Below are 17,305 nucleotides of genomic sequence, written 5' to 3' on the forward strand. Positions count from 1 at the left end.
CTGTCCCAGTGTTTATTATGGCATCCTCTGAAAAAAGGAAGCTGGCAAGAGCTCTGCGTCTGCCCGAGCCATCTGTCTCTGCTTACTGGAAACCTGCTGGCAGCCCAGACTCACGTGGAGGATGCACAAACACACAGACAGGCTCGGCGTCCCGTTATTCACTTACGTGACATTTAGGTCACTTATTTCGCATTACACATGGAGGATGGAATACAAGCAGGGGTGTGTTTGGGGGGAGAAGGCAAAGACGGGAGAAGAGCACGTTGCACACCATGGCAGGAGCACGAGCCGAGGCACCACCAGGTTCCCGGGAACGGCTCCGTCCCTCCCCAAGGGGGACACAGAGGGGTCCCGAGGTCCCAGACACAGCGCATACGTACACGCTGGGGTTGCTAATCCAACCGAGACACTTGAACGATGCATGGCTGCTCTCAGGCTTTTACCGAGGAATGCGACAGAAATTATTTGTTATTCCAAACTTCACCCACCTCCATACTTCCACTCACCTGCAGAACAACCTGCATATAGGTACCGTATGCCTCAAGGCTCATTTCAGCATATAGATTTTTCTTTTCATATGAAAAAGAATTTGAAGTTTTCGCTACAAGTGCAATTTCACAAGTATCGAGCCAGATTTTTATGTGTTATAGTGTGTTCCCATTCCTCCTCCTGACACAATAAAAATACACTGCCGGTATGACACAGCTAATTAAACAGTAACTTTTTTAATAAGGCAACTATAAAACTTTCAGACAAGCTCAAATTCCCTTAGGCTACAGAAACATAAACACTTAATTTTAGTTTCTGCCAGACACAGAAGGACCCAAAAATTACTTAAATGACATTTTCAGCTTCAGAGGATATGAAACTAAACCAATGAACCTTACTTCCTTCTAATAACCCTTTCTGATGAAACAGAATTAAAATAGTGTCACCAAAATCTCCAGTACAAAAGCAGAATAATTTGCAAACGCACAGGTACTAGTATTTTCACTATGTTGTTTGTTTTGCATTTTCATCTTATATTTTGAGTAATCAGTTACCACACTGTAACAAATGAAAATCTCTACAACAAGGAATCTTTCAGAGCAGTGAATATTTAAAATACCTTCCTAGTTCTCTGTGTTTCCTGGTCCAGGGAACATTATCTTGGTTTTTTTAGCCCCTGCATGTTCTGGACCACAATGATTCAAAGCACAAATACACATCCATGCTTTTAAGCCCAAGCCACAGTACCAACTTCACAAAGACGAGTCACACGCTTGTACATTTTAGGGTAAAAAATACAGGCCCAAGAGACTAAGGAAGGGCATCCTCCAAATTATCTTACCAACTCTTTTCACCCAAGTAATTCGTATTTTGCTGTTCTATAGTCCCTCTCCTAGTTTGGTGGTTTTTTTTTTTTAATTTTCCTAGAGAGATTATTTCAGGTAACTTACACACTCAATGGACAGCCTACCAAAAGTAATTTTGATTCATTTTCAGTCCTTCCATCTAAATACACTGGTCGAGTTATATTTCGCGTATCAGACGCGTTTCCACTGTCCTAGTCCTGCCTCGTGTCCCTGCCTGCACCCTCCGCCGTGCCCTCCTCCTCAGCAGCAGATTTGGGCAGATTTACCCCTGCATGGCAAAACAGGAGACACACAACACCTCCTGTATTCCCCCTCTGCGGTCCCAAAGACTACACACATCTAGAAATACAGGCACGCTTCCTTAAATTGCATTATACAAACCGATTATTTTTATTGTCCTTTTATTTACCTGCTTTCCAACTGATGCAGAGATGCCCAAGAACAAATGCCACTGCCCCACAGGATCCATTTTTTCAGATCAGTGGAATGCTGCTGTCCGTGAAACTCGTCTTTCAGAATATATCAGCCAAAAAAAGGGTGAGCTTTTTTATAGAATAAATTCAGTGTGCGTGTGTAGTCCCACCCTGGTGATGGAAACCCTGATGGCTGAATATTTTGCTTGCGGCTTTAGCATGTGGTAAGTGCTCATCCCACAGATTCAACGGAATAACCTGAGAGGCTCTGGCCATGTTAGAACATCAACATTTTCCTCCTGTGACTGGAAAAGGAAACGTTCAGGCTGATCCGTGACTGGCTGAAGCCACAACAAAGTGAAGTCCCCTCTTTTTCCCAACAGAGCAGCTACTGAGAACGTGGCTGTGTGTAACAGAAAATCTACTTGTGGTACAGGTGAACAAAATATTCAATATCCAGTCATCCGTCTCATCACACCCTACTTACAAATACTGGGGGGAGGAGGGAAGGGGAAGTTGCAGGAAATTTTTTTTTCTGCAATTTTCCCTCTTCCTTACAAGCGCGCCGTCAGCGTGCTCCCACGCTGGCCTCCTGCCATGGGAAAACCCGGCTGGGGAGACTGGGGCTCAACTTCTGTAAACCTAGTGAACAGCTGGCTTCGATGCGCTGCTCACGTCACTGGGTGCCCCTGCTCCCCGTCCCCCAAAGGGGGTTCCTGCAGCCCATTTGCATGAGATTGAATTCAAAATCCCGTCTCCAACTACTTTATTTTTTCATACGTGTAGGGAAACATCTCACGGGAAGGAAAAAGGAGAGAAATTTCGTGTTTGAAAAAGATGCACAAGCCTGAGATAGCAGGTACCTTTGGAAAAAGTCAACCAGGATTTTATCACCAGGTCAGGGTAATTTTAACTACATTCTCTTTTCAGAGACCAGCAGGCTCCGGAGAACTGTCTTCTTGCAGGCACTTGAAAGAACCAAGAGTCGCACTCAGTGAGCTGGCAAAGCTAATTTAAAGCCTATTGTATGTCCAAAAGCGAGGAAATCGCTTTTGGAGAAGCCACACCAACAGACGGCATAACTCACACTCATTTTGAGTGGGGTGGTGGGAAGAGGAAAGGTAAGAGCTCACCCACGTGCCTTGTGGGACCGTGCGTCACAAAACAACAACAAGGTCTTTTTCTTGGACACAATTAGCAATTGCTAATTGTGGAAAACTCAGAAAGGCAGCAGATAAACATTAAGCAGAGTTAATGGAGTCTCAGGAAGACCCATGAAGAACTTGAAGCCTCATTAGATTGAAGACCTGAACTGATTTTTTGGCAATAAATCGTTCTGGCAGCTGCAAAAGCAAAAATGGGTAGCTCTGATTTTGTGTGTGAGCAACTGCTAGGAAAAGAGCGGGGTTGAAGGAAAAAGAAAAATCCTTTGGCGAAGCTACATAAAGTCCTGAGATAGACCTCAAAATTTCTTTTATGGAAAAAAATCTTTAGAATTTTAATTTATCGAGATTCTAGAAACTTTGTTTCCCCCTCTGACGTGCACAGACACAGAGCTTTGATTCTTTCAGGGAACTAACTAAAGGCATTAACTAAAAATGAAAAGCAAACCAGATCAGCTTAAGCTGCTGCCTTAAAAAATTATTTCTGTTTCACAGCATGCTAATTAATGGAACAGAACCAATATTTTGATATCATGATTAAGAACAGTTAATTTTCAGCATTTTTCTTAACAGCAGATGAATTTAAGACGCAATTACCACCAATGCAATTATCTGGCAATTTGCTCACTAAATGACTTTCCAAGATGTGTTACTGAGATAAGGCAATGCCTTCGTTAAAGTGCCTTTGAGCTAGTGAAAGATGAACCTGCAGGGAGCGTTTTCTAAACAACGTACATCTCGATTCTTCAGCAATAAAGCAAAACTTTTGCTTCACAAGTAAGGACAAAAAAATGTGAAGTTAGGTGGAGCAGCAAGACATTGAGGTTTTTCCTCCTTATTTCACAAACAGTTATCACTACTGACAATGTTGTGATGGAGGACACATCCAAAAGATCATTTTTGGAAAATATAAAGCTGAAGTTCTTGACTTTATTGCATTTTAACCATGGGACACAGGTGAAGACCCGCTAGCAGGTGAATCACTTTTTCTGCCCTTTACTCTTTCTGTTCTAACTACTTACTGGTTTTTCACAACGGTGTTTCACGAGGAGCTGCGCCGGTGCCTGGACAACATAAACTAAAGAAATGCCATTCTTCAGGGATCTGGAAAAAGGATAAACAGGGAGGTGACAAAATCTGCAGGTTTGAAGTTATTCAGTTTGGTCAAAGTTAACATTTCCTGATCAGATTTTGGGGAGAGATATCACACCACTCGACCAATGCAAACTGGTCAAACAGGGGAAAATGTTGACTATACACGCAACTGGTCATCTCGCAACTCGGTAGATAAAAAGATCTTGAGAAGATCTTGCTGGCTCTGAAAAGGCTCCCAGCTTTCTCCCCATCCCTGGGAACCAACCTCTGCACCCGGGGGCCACCACGGCTCAACATCCAATCTGCCAAGGGACCTGCGCAAGCACCGGTGCGAGCCAGGAGGTCCCCAGGCAGGGCTGTCTGACCAGAGTAATTTCTGACCGAAACGCAGAGGTTTTGGTGCTCAGCTAAACCTCTACTGTACCCACGGGAGTTGGCTGCAACAGCCACTGCAACAACGTGACCAAAACTTATTTTCAACACTGAAAATTCAAAACAGAGTAATATTGTGTATTAGCTATCCTATATGTATATTGGTATATACACAGCACTGGTTTTGATATAAATACTACCGTGATGGGATGGCTCCAGAAGATACGCTCTGTCCAGAAGATGGCAGGTTGTGAGTGACCGGAGTGAAAGATGGTATCTTTCCATCACCGAAATACCGATTCACTTTTTAGTTTCTTTAAAACCATGAACTGGGGACTGTAACGATGCTTTTACCAACAAGAGTTTTACTTCATTAAGTCAAGTATCCTGATCTGATGTACAGCGGAGGAAAACCACCCTTTCCAGGCGTAAGAGAGCTCTCGCTTTGCCCTACAGTCTGTTACAAGCATTGATATTTTAAGCACTGTGTAAACGTAAAATTTCATTTTCCTCCCAATCATCAGAATTGTTTTTGATTCCCAGTATTACACCGGCTAACAGCATGGCTAAAAATAGCAGCATAGCAGTACACCTACTTCATGAAAAGGAATTTAAAATATAATTCAGTGAACGACTGTAACCAGAGGATGTTTTAAAGCAGCGCAGTCCCACGGACCAGCACGGACACCTGCTGTGATAAGCTATTGTATTCTGTCAATCCAGACTCTGAACAGAAATGTTAAACATTTTCTTAGACTAATCATAATTATTAATAATAATGAACAAATTAAGCGGATTGATGATAAAAAGTGTGAGGATCTCCACCATTTTGGAATATGCTGTATACCCCCGAGTGCAGTTGGACTTGCACACAGATGTGAATTCCCTTTCATTATTCATTCACAATTTTCTGCATTTTTTTTCCTTAATTCACAATTAACAATAGCACATCACTTAACAGCACATGCAGCTTCCCGGCAAGGACTTTAGGTGGGCATCGACGCTGGGTGAGACAGAGGAACTTAGGCTGAGAAGGACCTTTGGGGTCATCCTGCCCGACCTCCTGCCGAAAGCAGAGCTGAGCTCCAGGCTGCTGGGACACGTGCTGGTGCCGGCGGGGCTCTGAGGAGGGGGATGCTCCGGAGCCACACACCACCCTCACGGGGAATTTCCCTCCCCCAGTATAACCAGATGCTTTTGCCCACTGCCTCCTGTCCTTGCACTGCGCACCTCTGGGTAGAGCTTGGCTCGGTCTTCTCCATTACCTTCCTCCAGGTAGCTGAAGACTGCAGTTCAGTCCCCACCCTGCCAGCCCTCTTCTCCTCTGGGCTTCTACTTCACATCCTCAACGCCCTTGCATTTGGCTTTGGCCAACGCCAGGAGGCTTCTTGACGTCCCTCTGCACAGCATCCCTGCCCTTGAGCACAACAACCACTCCTCCCAAACTGGGGCCATCTGCCAACCCGTCGAGTGAGCACTTCATCCCATCATCCAGGTCACTGGCAGAGATGTTACATATGAATATATGGCTGAATAATATCCAGTGGAAAAATTATGGATAATTTTTGCTCTCGTGTTTGCTCAGATTAAATGAGGAACAGCTGCTGGGCAAATCTGACTTCAGAGTTTGCTCCCTGCTAGAGCGCAGTAGCAGTCGTTTCATTTTGATCCCACGTGGCTCCAATGGTAAGATGATGATACCGCACAAAAGTCCTGAATGATCTCCTGGAAGGCCAAGAACATGCAGACCATGCCAAGTTTCACCAGCTACCTTATGCAAGCTTCCACAGATGTGAACTTATTTGGTAGTCTTCTTCATGACAAAATAAATAATTTTTTAAGGGTCTTGGCCAACGTAAACAGGAAAGACGCACTGTGTTCAAAGGTCAGGCTTTGCATGTCTTCTATGTTTTTGATGTACAACGGATGTTTCTTAGGATGTTTTAGATATATACAGAATATAAAATCAGGACTACGTTAACTAACATCCAACCCTTGTACCGCATCTTAAAAACAACAAAAATTGCTTCTTGATGAATATAAAATACCTCATTTTATAAAAGAGCTGCAGTTATTTCAGCAGACTTCAATTGCTAATACTTTGACCATTTGCCACAAGCACTCAAGAGAGACGAACTCCCAAATGTCACTACACCTCAATGCAGCAGAAATACAAACAGCTCAGCTCAGATGCTCGCTGACGGCCGCGCAAATGCATTTATTTCCAATATGCTGGTTAGTCACCCTGCATTAATGCATGCATTAAAACGGGTCTGTAACGCACTCCTCCCCCCCCCCCAAAAAAAAAAAAAAAGAAAAACGCTTGAAACCAGTTTACATGTACCCACCGAAGGCTTCTTTTAAGCACCCTTTCCACCAGAAATTAATTAATTGCATCTACTGAAAAGGCTGCAAGTCCTGAAAGAAACGTGCCATGCGATTTTAAAATTGATCATAGGAAAGCTGAGGTTGGCAAGGAGCTCTGGAGACCAGCTGGTCCAAGCTTCTGTGGAAAGGTGGCCCTTAGATTAGGTTTTCCAGGGACCGTCAAGTCATAAGTATTTCCTAAATTTATTTTAGAACAATAATTATGAAAATTATTTCTACCCTGTGCTCTAACGGAACTTCCTTTCCTGCACGAACGAGACGACAACATCTTTGCAGGATTTGGTGCATATCCAGCTTTAGATAAACTCACAGGTGAACTCCTGAACACAGCAGAGAGGAGAAGATGCACCACACCAGACCCAGCCAAAACCCTCAGCATTTACATGCGTTATCTCGGGAATCTCCCCTCTGCATACCTTCCCCTTGCCTTCAAAACACAACGGCACTGCCTAAAGGCAGCGAACGCTGCTTTGTGGGAAGCCTATAAGACTGTTCATTAAGTCTGTATAATTTGCAGGCACTTCTCTTCACCCTTTTGTACTGAAGCAGCACATCAGGACAGCAGGATACATCTCTTCAACTGGATTTCCAACACGATGGCAATTTATTTGATGCCGACATCCTCACACGGGCACGCAGCATAAATGCCACTTTCCTGGGGATCATAATTCACGCCGATGCCACATGGTGGTAGCACTACTAAAGGGATGGAGAGCAGCGAGCTCTCACAAAGCATTTGGGGTCACGCTCAGCTGCAAATTGTGGTATTTGATGTTCTTCTAGGCAGCCCATTTCATCTAACCTCCCCAGAGCCAAAACGAGACAACACCATCCTCATTTCAAAGAGAATAACAATTTGCACTGGAATTTTACGTAACTCCATTCAGTCATTTTTCTAACATCTGTGCCTAAATGAAACAATGAAGCACAGTAGATGAAATACAGAAGGCTTGCAAAGTCATTTAAAATACACAACTGCTATGGTTTTCACCACAAAGGCATAAACTGGCCCTTATAAAGCTGTATGCGGATAGCTGCCGCTAAGTACATCGTCTTAACGGCCTCCAACGTCACAAGCAATCACTCTGCAGCAGCTTGTTTCTTGGTCTCAGATGAACACAATCCCAACCCAGTCATTTATTATAATCTATTTACAGAGCAACAGAACACAGCGGTTTCATAAGATGGTTATAACCATCTTTCTAATTCAGGCAAACATCTTACTGAAGGTAAGAGTCAACTAAAAATAAGAAAAGAAGAAATCAAAAGCCTTTTCAGCTCTACTTCGCAACTGTCATTTGTACTTTTAAAATACAGATTTCCTGCTGCCTAACGTGTTTCCAGAAAACAGAAATCCACGGATTCTCAGGCCAAAGTTTGCAAGCAACTTCTCATTAGAAACGAGCCACTCCAGATCTGAAGAAAGACTCAAACCTCCAGAAATCCGCTGCCGCCACAAACCACGGAGGACAGAAAAGGACACGGCGGGGAGAAGGAGGCTTACCTGCCCTTAGGAGACACTCCGCCTTACAACGCGTTTCACTGATGCTCTGCCAAATACCAGCCTTCGTGTGTTCAGTCACCTGTAGTGACCAGTTACACCAGAAAATAACACAGAGACTTTATGGGTTTGACTCTAGTGCAAGAAATGAGGAACAGGTTTGGGAAATAATGGTGGAAAAAAAACAAATTAAAAAAATCCATAAGCCTCAAACTGAATCATTCAAGCGTTAGGGAGGGAAATCCTCCAAGTCAAAGTTGTCCGTCCACTGGGATCACTCAGTTCTTGCTACTCAACGGAAGCGTCCACCAGGACCACCTCTATCCTGCCTGGACATCTTCGGCAGACGACTGCCAACAGGCTACAGACCTGTAGCTGCTGTTGACAATTACATCAGGTTTTTTAAATTACGTATTAGATATCCACACAAAGATTCCAACCTTTCAAAAGTGAACTCCCCCCAAAAAAAACCCCAAAATCCCATCCTCAGCCAAACTGCTGAGCACAGCCATCGACCCTCCTCCCAGATCCTGAGCAGGTTCTGTGAACTCTGCATGAATAACTCCTCCATAGGAACGAACACTGCCGTATTCATTTAGAAAACAAACACGGTATTATAAGAAAATATGCTGCTCACAATTCTGGTGTAATATCCTCAAACAACAGTGTAATGTCAAAAATGGCATTTTGCTTACCCTAACTCGAACAGTGAAATTTCTGACTCTCTATAAACAAGCAAAAGTTTCAGGTTTTCTTCTACGGTAGAAGACACACTTTTTCAAGACAATTTTATTATAAAACGAATATGTCTAAATTGCTTTTCAGGACTTTGTTCTGTTTTCCCATTTTAATTACCACATATTAAAAACTCATGGTACAATTACTGAATTTGTACAACTGCCTATGTTGTGCAAAAGCACACAGAGAACTTCCTCCAGCAGACTGCGGGTTGTTACGAAATATCCCAACATTAATTCAGAGCTGCCTAAACTCATGAGTATGGAAAAAAAAAAAAAATAATCTCAGCATCTCCTCAACTACAGTTTATGCTTCTTCCAAAACAAAAAGAATCAACGTAAAAGCAACTTTTTCAGTCTCTGGAAAAATTCGGCACGTGTGCATCCTTTCTCCTGCCAGTCTGCCTCACCTTAGCTAGGACATCGCATTCCTACCTGACACTGCATTATCCATACTACTGCTTGGACTTCTTCAGGTTTCCGAGCTGATCATCGGATTTAATTCCACAGCAAATAACCAAAAAGTCATTTTAAATACAGGCATTTCCCAGGTGATGACCCTACTTCTTCTGTTTAGTAGTTATTGTGGGGTACACAAGTAAAAGGTAATGCAGTACAGTCATCTTTAGGAAATCTTTCTTAATTTCTGAATATTTACACTGTTATTTAAATGAAAATTAGCATAATCTAACTATATTTACAAGCTATATAAGAGTTCCCACTTTCCTACATTGCTTTCATGCCATTTTGGTTTGAACTTTTCTGTAATAGCTCCCTTTCCTTTTTTTAAAAAAAACAAATGTGTTTACACGATTTTTTTTTTTTCCTCCAACTTAGTGAGGTTGCAAAAATAAAGCCTTGGCTATTTAAACATATTATTCAGATAAGATATTTATGGAAGGTAAATGTTTACACTTTGGACTGCAATCTAACATATCTAACATATACGAGTACAGTGCTTTTAAAGTTGTACTGTAATGAGGAATACAGGTTCTAAAAATACTAATAGAAAAAAGAGGGTAAAACTCTTTCATCCTTAACTTCAACGTGAAGCTTCACCATCGCATGAATATGGATTTTGCGTTCTATATATATAATCACAAGTTTCTAAGGTGCCTTGGGACCTTTGAAGAAGGCACAGAATAAATGAAAATCATTTTAATTAAAAGCAAATTGAAGGGCTTCCTAATCCAGGCAGCAGTAGCAAATCTGTGGAGACTTTTTAGAATATGGATCCTTGAAATTACATTGCTTATAACCCTCCCTAATTCCAGCTTCCTTCCCTCACTTCCCCCCCCAAAGGAGGCTCTGAATCTGCACAAGATCAGGTTTATTATGAAAATTCTGCTCTAGTTTCTAAAAAAAGATTTTGCTCTAGTTTCTGAGCGGCCAGAAGCACTAGCATCCACATGGAGAAAATATAAACAAAAGAAATGAGAAAGGGAATGTTTTTCCGCACTGCACTGAAAAAAAAAAAAAAAAAGATAAGATGCTATTTTATGCTTTTAAGAAGTCATTTAAACCCTGATTAAAAAAAAGTTGGGAGTTCTCCTCAACAGGAGGCTTTTGAAATACAGCTCAAAAATAAACTAAGCAACCACATACTAAAATGTTATCACAGAAGGGGCTTCATATTAGAAAACTCACTAGGTAGCAGAAGGTATAGAAGTAAAATAGACATTATAACTGTAATATTTTTCATTACTGTTCTTACAGCAGGAGGACATTATTGGTGACGTCTCCTACCGGCTGTCCCTGGTTCATCATTACCTATACCGATAAATAAAAGAATGAATTTACAAATACCACTAAAAATAAACAGGAATCTAAAACTAGTAATATTATGTTCATTTTTGTCTGAAAGGCATTTTTACACGTATTTATCTCATTAAGTGATTTAATTCCTCCACTAAGAGGGAAAAAAAAAACCCAACCAATCAACAAATCCCAACCTTGAGGGGAAAAAATCCAAACAACTGAACAAGAGGAACAAAAAAAGAAAATGGGCAAAACGCCTGGAGAAACACTGCTTTGATTTTGACACATGGGAATAAATGGGAAAAATATTCAGCTAACCCTTTTTTTTAATCAAAACATCTTCCATCTCGTGTGCAAATTTCAACAGCTGAGAAAGCATCCTACTCAATCTCCACAAAGTGGTGTCAGCATGTTTTATGTAAATACTAGTTAACAAGGGATGTGTGTTTGCAGCAAACATTTTAGGGTTCTGCTTTAGAAGCTCTGGATTTACCCTCTGTGTCGGAGGAGAAATCGTAATTCTGAAGAAGATAACAGGAGATATACACAGAGGATATAGGAGATTTTTTTTTTCTTTTTTAAATAGCCACGATGTATTTCTTATTGAAGAGTTTTAAACAGTTATTTAACAGATTAACAGAAGAGAAAAACTTGATGACTAAGCTCTGCACCAATATGTGGCAATATATGGCTTGAAAACAACTGTATTTTGCAACGTCCGGAAATAACGTCAGGTTTTGATGACATACTCATTCTGAAAGGATTCCTGAGACCAAGGCAATTACCCCCCTGGACAATCAGGGAAGTGTCACACGAAGCACAAACACGACACGCCAAGTAGTACAAGAGCGTGCTCTCAGACAGGGCTATCCAGGGGAAGCAACAAATTGAGGTCAGCATCTCGGGTTATCAGGCAATGGCGATTCCCTCTACCCTAAGGGCAGGACTGGCTACGGCACCTACTGCCACCGCCCCAGGAAAGGGCAGCTCCTCCACAGCCATCCGTGCTTTTACAGAAACGTGGTTCTCCTCATCGAGTTTCATGTTGATTTAGTAATAATTAGTTTATTATTCTTCCTCTTCAATCTTTTTGCTTTTGTCTTTATTTGGTGTCTTAAAGACCCGACCGCCAGTTGCGACGTAGCCATCTGAAACACCATATAGCCATAGGGGATCTTCAACATCACGCTGAAAGGAAGCACAGCTCACAGCACTGGAAAAACAAGAGTGCAGCATGTGCATGAATACGAACAGCAATAAAAACAACATACAAGATCAAAGGCTCCTTTTTTTTTCCCCCCTTTGGTCTTCTTCAGCCCTCCTTCCATGGCTGAGAACCACCTCAGCCGCTCAGCACCGCTCCACCACTGGTGTTGGCATAACAGTTTGGGGTAAGCCAGCCCGAGAAACTGTCTAGGTTTAAATAAATAAATAAAATACTAAAACAAGAGCCCTCCAGAAGGAAACATTTCCCAGATCTGATTTACAGCCTGCAAATAACAACATTATACATCTTCAGTGAGTGGCAGCTCAGGGGCATGAATAAGTAACTGAGGACTGGCAGAAACCCATTAACAATTTTTTGCTGGAAGAAGACAGTCGTATAACCGCAACAGCCTTCATTCAAATCGACAAAACGAGAATACTGTTAGTTCATTTATTTCAGCCTTTGTCTGTCTTCTCTGTTTAGTTTGTAACTTCTCCTGTCCAAAAATCTCCTTCACATAATGGCTCCCTGCGGGCAAAAGGGAAGATAAAGAGACCAGAAAGACAACTGTGACGAGCAAAGCAGCTCCTCTGTGAGCCAGGGAAACGCAGATAGTGCTTGCAGGTCCTGCCATCATCTCCACCGTGCTCAAGTCAATTGTGAACCGTTTGCACAGATTTCAGAATGGTTTTTCCAGTGTAATGCAAACGGCAGCATAAAACCCTTTCCCATCCTGGAGACCGATGCTGCCAGGTCAGGTCTGCTGTGGTGGACACTCTGCTGCAGCCTGGGAGCAGGACCCACACCGTCAGATCACTGCTAAGAGTTAACAAGTTACTTCCTTCAGTTCCCTCTTCCACAGCCCATAAATACAACTCTACTTCACACACATGACAGATTGCATTAAATAATATTTACAGAATGTATTTTTCCATCAACTAGAGCGCCTAAAAACCCTGTTCCAAATGAGACGACACAAGTCAGTGGATGGCAACTCCTATTCTTATTCTCCTCAGAATTTTATCAGCTTGAAAGAAAGGTAACTTCCAGCTAAGTACATACAAGCTCCCATTTCTGAGGCATTAAGTTTTATCTCAACAGGATTCTCACAATCACATACGGCAAGAGCAGGAAACATTTCAGCATCACCTTCATCTCCATTCTAGCACAGCCTTGCTCTAGCCCTGACCATTCCACAATCAGTCAGTAAGATTCAAGTAGCTATTTTGTCATCTAACGTTGCAGTACAGGAGACGTGACTGTCCCCCCCCCCCCCCCTTTATGATTGCCAATTTTCATTACAAATGTGCTTTGATGCCAAGTTAACCTTTTCTTCCCTTCTGTTTGTGAACAAATGTGATGCAAATAAACTGTTTCTCTGCCTTAGTGCAGAAAAAACTTCCAACTTTACATATTGAGTCGACTGGAGAGGACTCGTCCTTGGAGACTTGTAAATGTGCAGGAAGGACAGCACCCCCTGGAGACTCACAGTTGTGCTTTAAAGAGAAGAAATTGGTTCCAAGTTTGTTTTCTGTAACACCAAGGGGATAAATAAAAGCTATTGCCCTCAGGAAGCACTTCATGTTTGCTTTTATACAAAGTTTCCTTCATTTGAATATACTGGGTATGTCCTACAGGGACTCGACCTTCGTGCTTGGACGCTGCTATCCTAAGACCTTCCTGTAGAAACTCAGAACCCCTGTTTGCCTAATGCAGGAGATGAAAACTCAAATTTGTATCAGTTTTTGCTTATTTCAGCTATTTTTCCAGATGATTATCCAAAGAAAAATGATGAACTTCATACTTCCTTAAGTCATTATTACTGCTGGCTCCAGGAGCATCTCAGATGTTCACATTTGAAGATTGGATAAACAACCAGAAATCCAGATGCAAAACAAAACTACCAGTGGGAGGGTGAAATCAAAACAGATAAATTTCCCTTCAAAAATACCAGACTTCATACGGACAGTCACTTCTTTGCAAAAATATGATGAAGGAGGAGTTCTACAACTCCAAGCTGAAACACATAATGAACACCAATATATTTTCTGGGATCTCCAGGAGTTGCTGGAGGCTGAGGATGATCACCAGTACTGTGACTCCTGACACCTCCAGAGTCCCGTAACTTCCAATGCACATATTACAAACATTTCTTTCCAGAGTGAAGTCCACATAAGACAGAGTTTGAAAGTCAAATGGTAGACCTGACTCTCCATGGGCTCTTCTGCTGCCCCAGTCTCTTCCCCTCCTTAAATAGTGGAGAGTTATGCCCAGCTGTTGGCACCGACTATTTTTCCACAAAGATAACACCCTCTGTGACTTGGTTGCCTTCTAAAGGCTGAAATCACAGAGCCTGTCTTTCAGATGAACCTTTCCCTCCAATACTGGTGGTCAGATGGCCTACACAGATGAATTCAACTATAAACATCATAGAGCTAGCAATTAATCAGCTTAGAAAGGCCTTTTCTGCTCGTGTGACCATCTCACACACTTGCTCTGAGGTTGAAGCTACAGGAGAGACAGAGACGGTGAGATGGCAGGCAGGTCCACAAACCAGGAACAATGATGTGAATCGCTTAAGAGACTGACAGGCCACACCAAAGAAGACTGTCCACGCTCTAGGGGTGTGGCAGAAAATCAATATGCAGCCTCTTGGGTCATGCATACCCGTCTGTTACATCTCCCCGGGGCGTGTAAAGGGTCCCTACTGCAATCACAACTCCCAGGGAGATCTGTTCCGGGGGTACAGAAACCAAAGGGGTCTAGTTGTAAATACGTCTAACTGTTCTCATCCTTCAACCTAAAATTCAGGGCCCTCAGGAAGCTGAGGCCTCACAGTTACAACTTGTTTAGCAGCTTCTCACTAGCTAAACCACAGCTGGGGGGGAAACCAAAGATCCACACCCCAGCCCAGAGCCTTCAGAAATTAAATGAAAGCACGAATGCTGGAAGATGACTATTACCAAGTCATCAAAAACTCCTCTAAACATCAAAATTATTTTAATGTTTTTGAAACAACATGCAGAGTCACTTTTACTACAGCAAACACATTTGTGCATTTAAGGAAGGATTTCTCTCCATTCCTCCCGTGTTTGCTGTAAGGAGCAGCACCTTTCTGTACCTCCTCTTCTCCAAAACCTGCGTTTGCCAGTGAGATTTCTTCAGACTTATGGCAAATTCTGTACCTGATCACAAAAACCAATTTTGACAGCAACTCTTACCTCTTCTTTTAACGGTCATTTCCCATCTGCCAACTATCCTCGTCCCTCTAACAGACATGCATGACAGAACTCTCTTTTTCTCACCAGGAATGATCAACGTATGCCTCAGTAAAAATTTTAAGAAAGCTCCAGAACAAACCATCCCCACCAGGTCGGCATCAGAGGCGCTCTCAAAATTACAAAAAGAAACTGCACAGAATGCCGCAACATTAGCCCAGGTATCTATCCCTGCCAGTATCTCACCATCATGCAATAACACACTCGGTACGCTCACAATGCCATGCATTATTTCACAATATCAGTAGACATTTAATTTCAAGGGTAGCAGAAGTATTGCTGAAATAGAGTCTGCACAGACTATGTTGGCTCCTGGCTGGTCCTGGTGGGCTACCAGCAACTGAGGTTAACTCAGCGAGAATATGCAATAAATTTTTTCCATTTGTTACGCAGAAACATCGTAAAAGGAAAATGAAAACCAGAAGAATCTTTTTTCTTGAAATGCTAACAGTAAACGTGTTACTGAAGACATAAACAAGGAGAAGGTATCCCCCAAGAGATGATGCGAAATGAAGTGTAACATCGCCCAGACACAGCCCACCCGCACGCAATAACAACTGCTCGGCTTCCCAACAAGAAAGTTGTTCCTTCTCTTGTAAAAACAACCCCAGAAAACACCCCAAATCTGCTAAATTAAACCCAGACAGCAAACTGGACTGTTGTGTTGAAATGCCGTTCCAGTGCTTTCCTTGGGGCTGGAGTGAGGATCCCTGCCCGCCCCGGGGCATTCAGTTAACGTGATACAACATTTTAAAATAAAGTTTTTACAGTAATGTGCGAAATCATGCCTCCTGGTATTCTTCAAGGGTGGAAAGAGAAGTAGGTTGGATTTGGATCGCTGGAGCACAAGGCCATGACATGATTTTAGTCCCCTCTAGGTTCCAACACCACGAAGGTTCATTCAGATGCAGGTGGAAGATCTGAAACATTTATTTAAAGAGTTGATCCTGCCTGGCCGAAAGCTCATGGACTGGCACTCCAGACAGTCTCAAACAACATCCGTCGCCTAACTCTACACTCAATGCTCTCTCTTGCAATGCTATTTATTTGCATTATTTATTTTCCTTTCTTACCTTCTGTTTTACCTTCCGGCAGGACATTGACACCACATTAGCTGGTTTGATTTGTGTTGAGAAATAATTTTTGCTGAACTTTTCAGATCCAGTGGTGCATCACCAGCAGATAAGCTGTTCTGGCATAATAAAGTAAACTGTATCTTAAGTTTAAAAAAAAATAAAAATGGGGGGAAGCAGAGACATTTCCAAAGTAAGGGATTCTAGCTATCCACTTGGAATTTTCTTAAGTTGCTCAGGATATCAGATCAGAAATATTAAAGGCTCTTTTGAAATAAAATGCAGTAGTAGAGTCCCAGAGGCCCAATAACAATATCCTTTCTCCATTGTCCTGACTTTGTTTGCTTGGAAACAAAGCACACAAATGATTCTAGCGTTCCAGAAACTTTATAAACAGGCAATGCCTCCTGTGCTCATTCTTCCTACAGAAAGACATGATAGCATAGACCTATTCAATACCTGCTTGCATGCCTTGAGAAAAAAATAAAATAAAATAAAATAAATAAAATAAAATAAAATAAAGCAGCGACCAAACAATCCAGAAGCAAAATGGGCTACAGGGATTTGGTACGGAGAATCTCCTTATTTTGGGGCCCAGCAACACTACGGAATTGCTGCCATAAACATCATCCTTGCTCAATTATTTAACTTTGGTCATAATTAGAATAGACTGGAAAACAAAATCCCAAACTAAAGAAACACAACAACATTGCTGTGCCAACAATCCCCAAATTAATTTTACTACAGTAATTACCACTTACTACCCTGGTACAGCTTGAATTTGATCATGTTATTTACCATGACCTAGGTATGAAGCTATCTTGAGGAAACACTGTTTCACAAATTCATATTACCAAACAGTGCATGTTGCAATTAAACAGGCGTTTCAGTATTAAAAGACTCTGATCAAAGAGCAGGCATGTGATGCAATTGTTTATATGTTTCCAGGGAGACCTAAAAAGCCA

At 42.1% G+C, this 17,305-nt stretch overlaps 1 protein-coding gene across 2 annotated transcripts in view; it reads right to left on the reverse strand.

Moving 5' to 3' along the window:
* PTPRE (protein tyrosine phosphatase receptor type E) overlaps positions 1–17,305 on the reverse strand; it is a 103,607-nt gene that overhangs the window by 72,010 nt on the left and 14,292 nt on the right. The window contains exon 1 of one of the 2 annotated variants that reach the window (XM_075757632.1): positions 3,954–3,973. The exons of the other annotated variant lie outside the window; for it this stretch is intronic. The gene's annotated coding sequence lies outside the window, so the exon portion shown is untranslated. Of the gene's footprint in view, positions 1–3,953; positions 3,974–17,305 lie in introns of those variants that run through there. 2 annotated transcript variants of the gene reach the window in all.

Source organism: Balearica regulorum, chromosome 7 (assembly GCF_011004875.1).
Source record: "Balearica regulorum gibbericeps isolate bBalReg1 chromosome 7, bBalReg1.pri, whole genome shotgun sequence".
Classification (NCBI taxonomy): Eukaryota; Metazoa; Chordata; class Aves; order Gruiformes; family Gruidae; genus Balearica; species Balearica regulorum.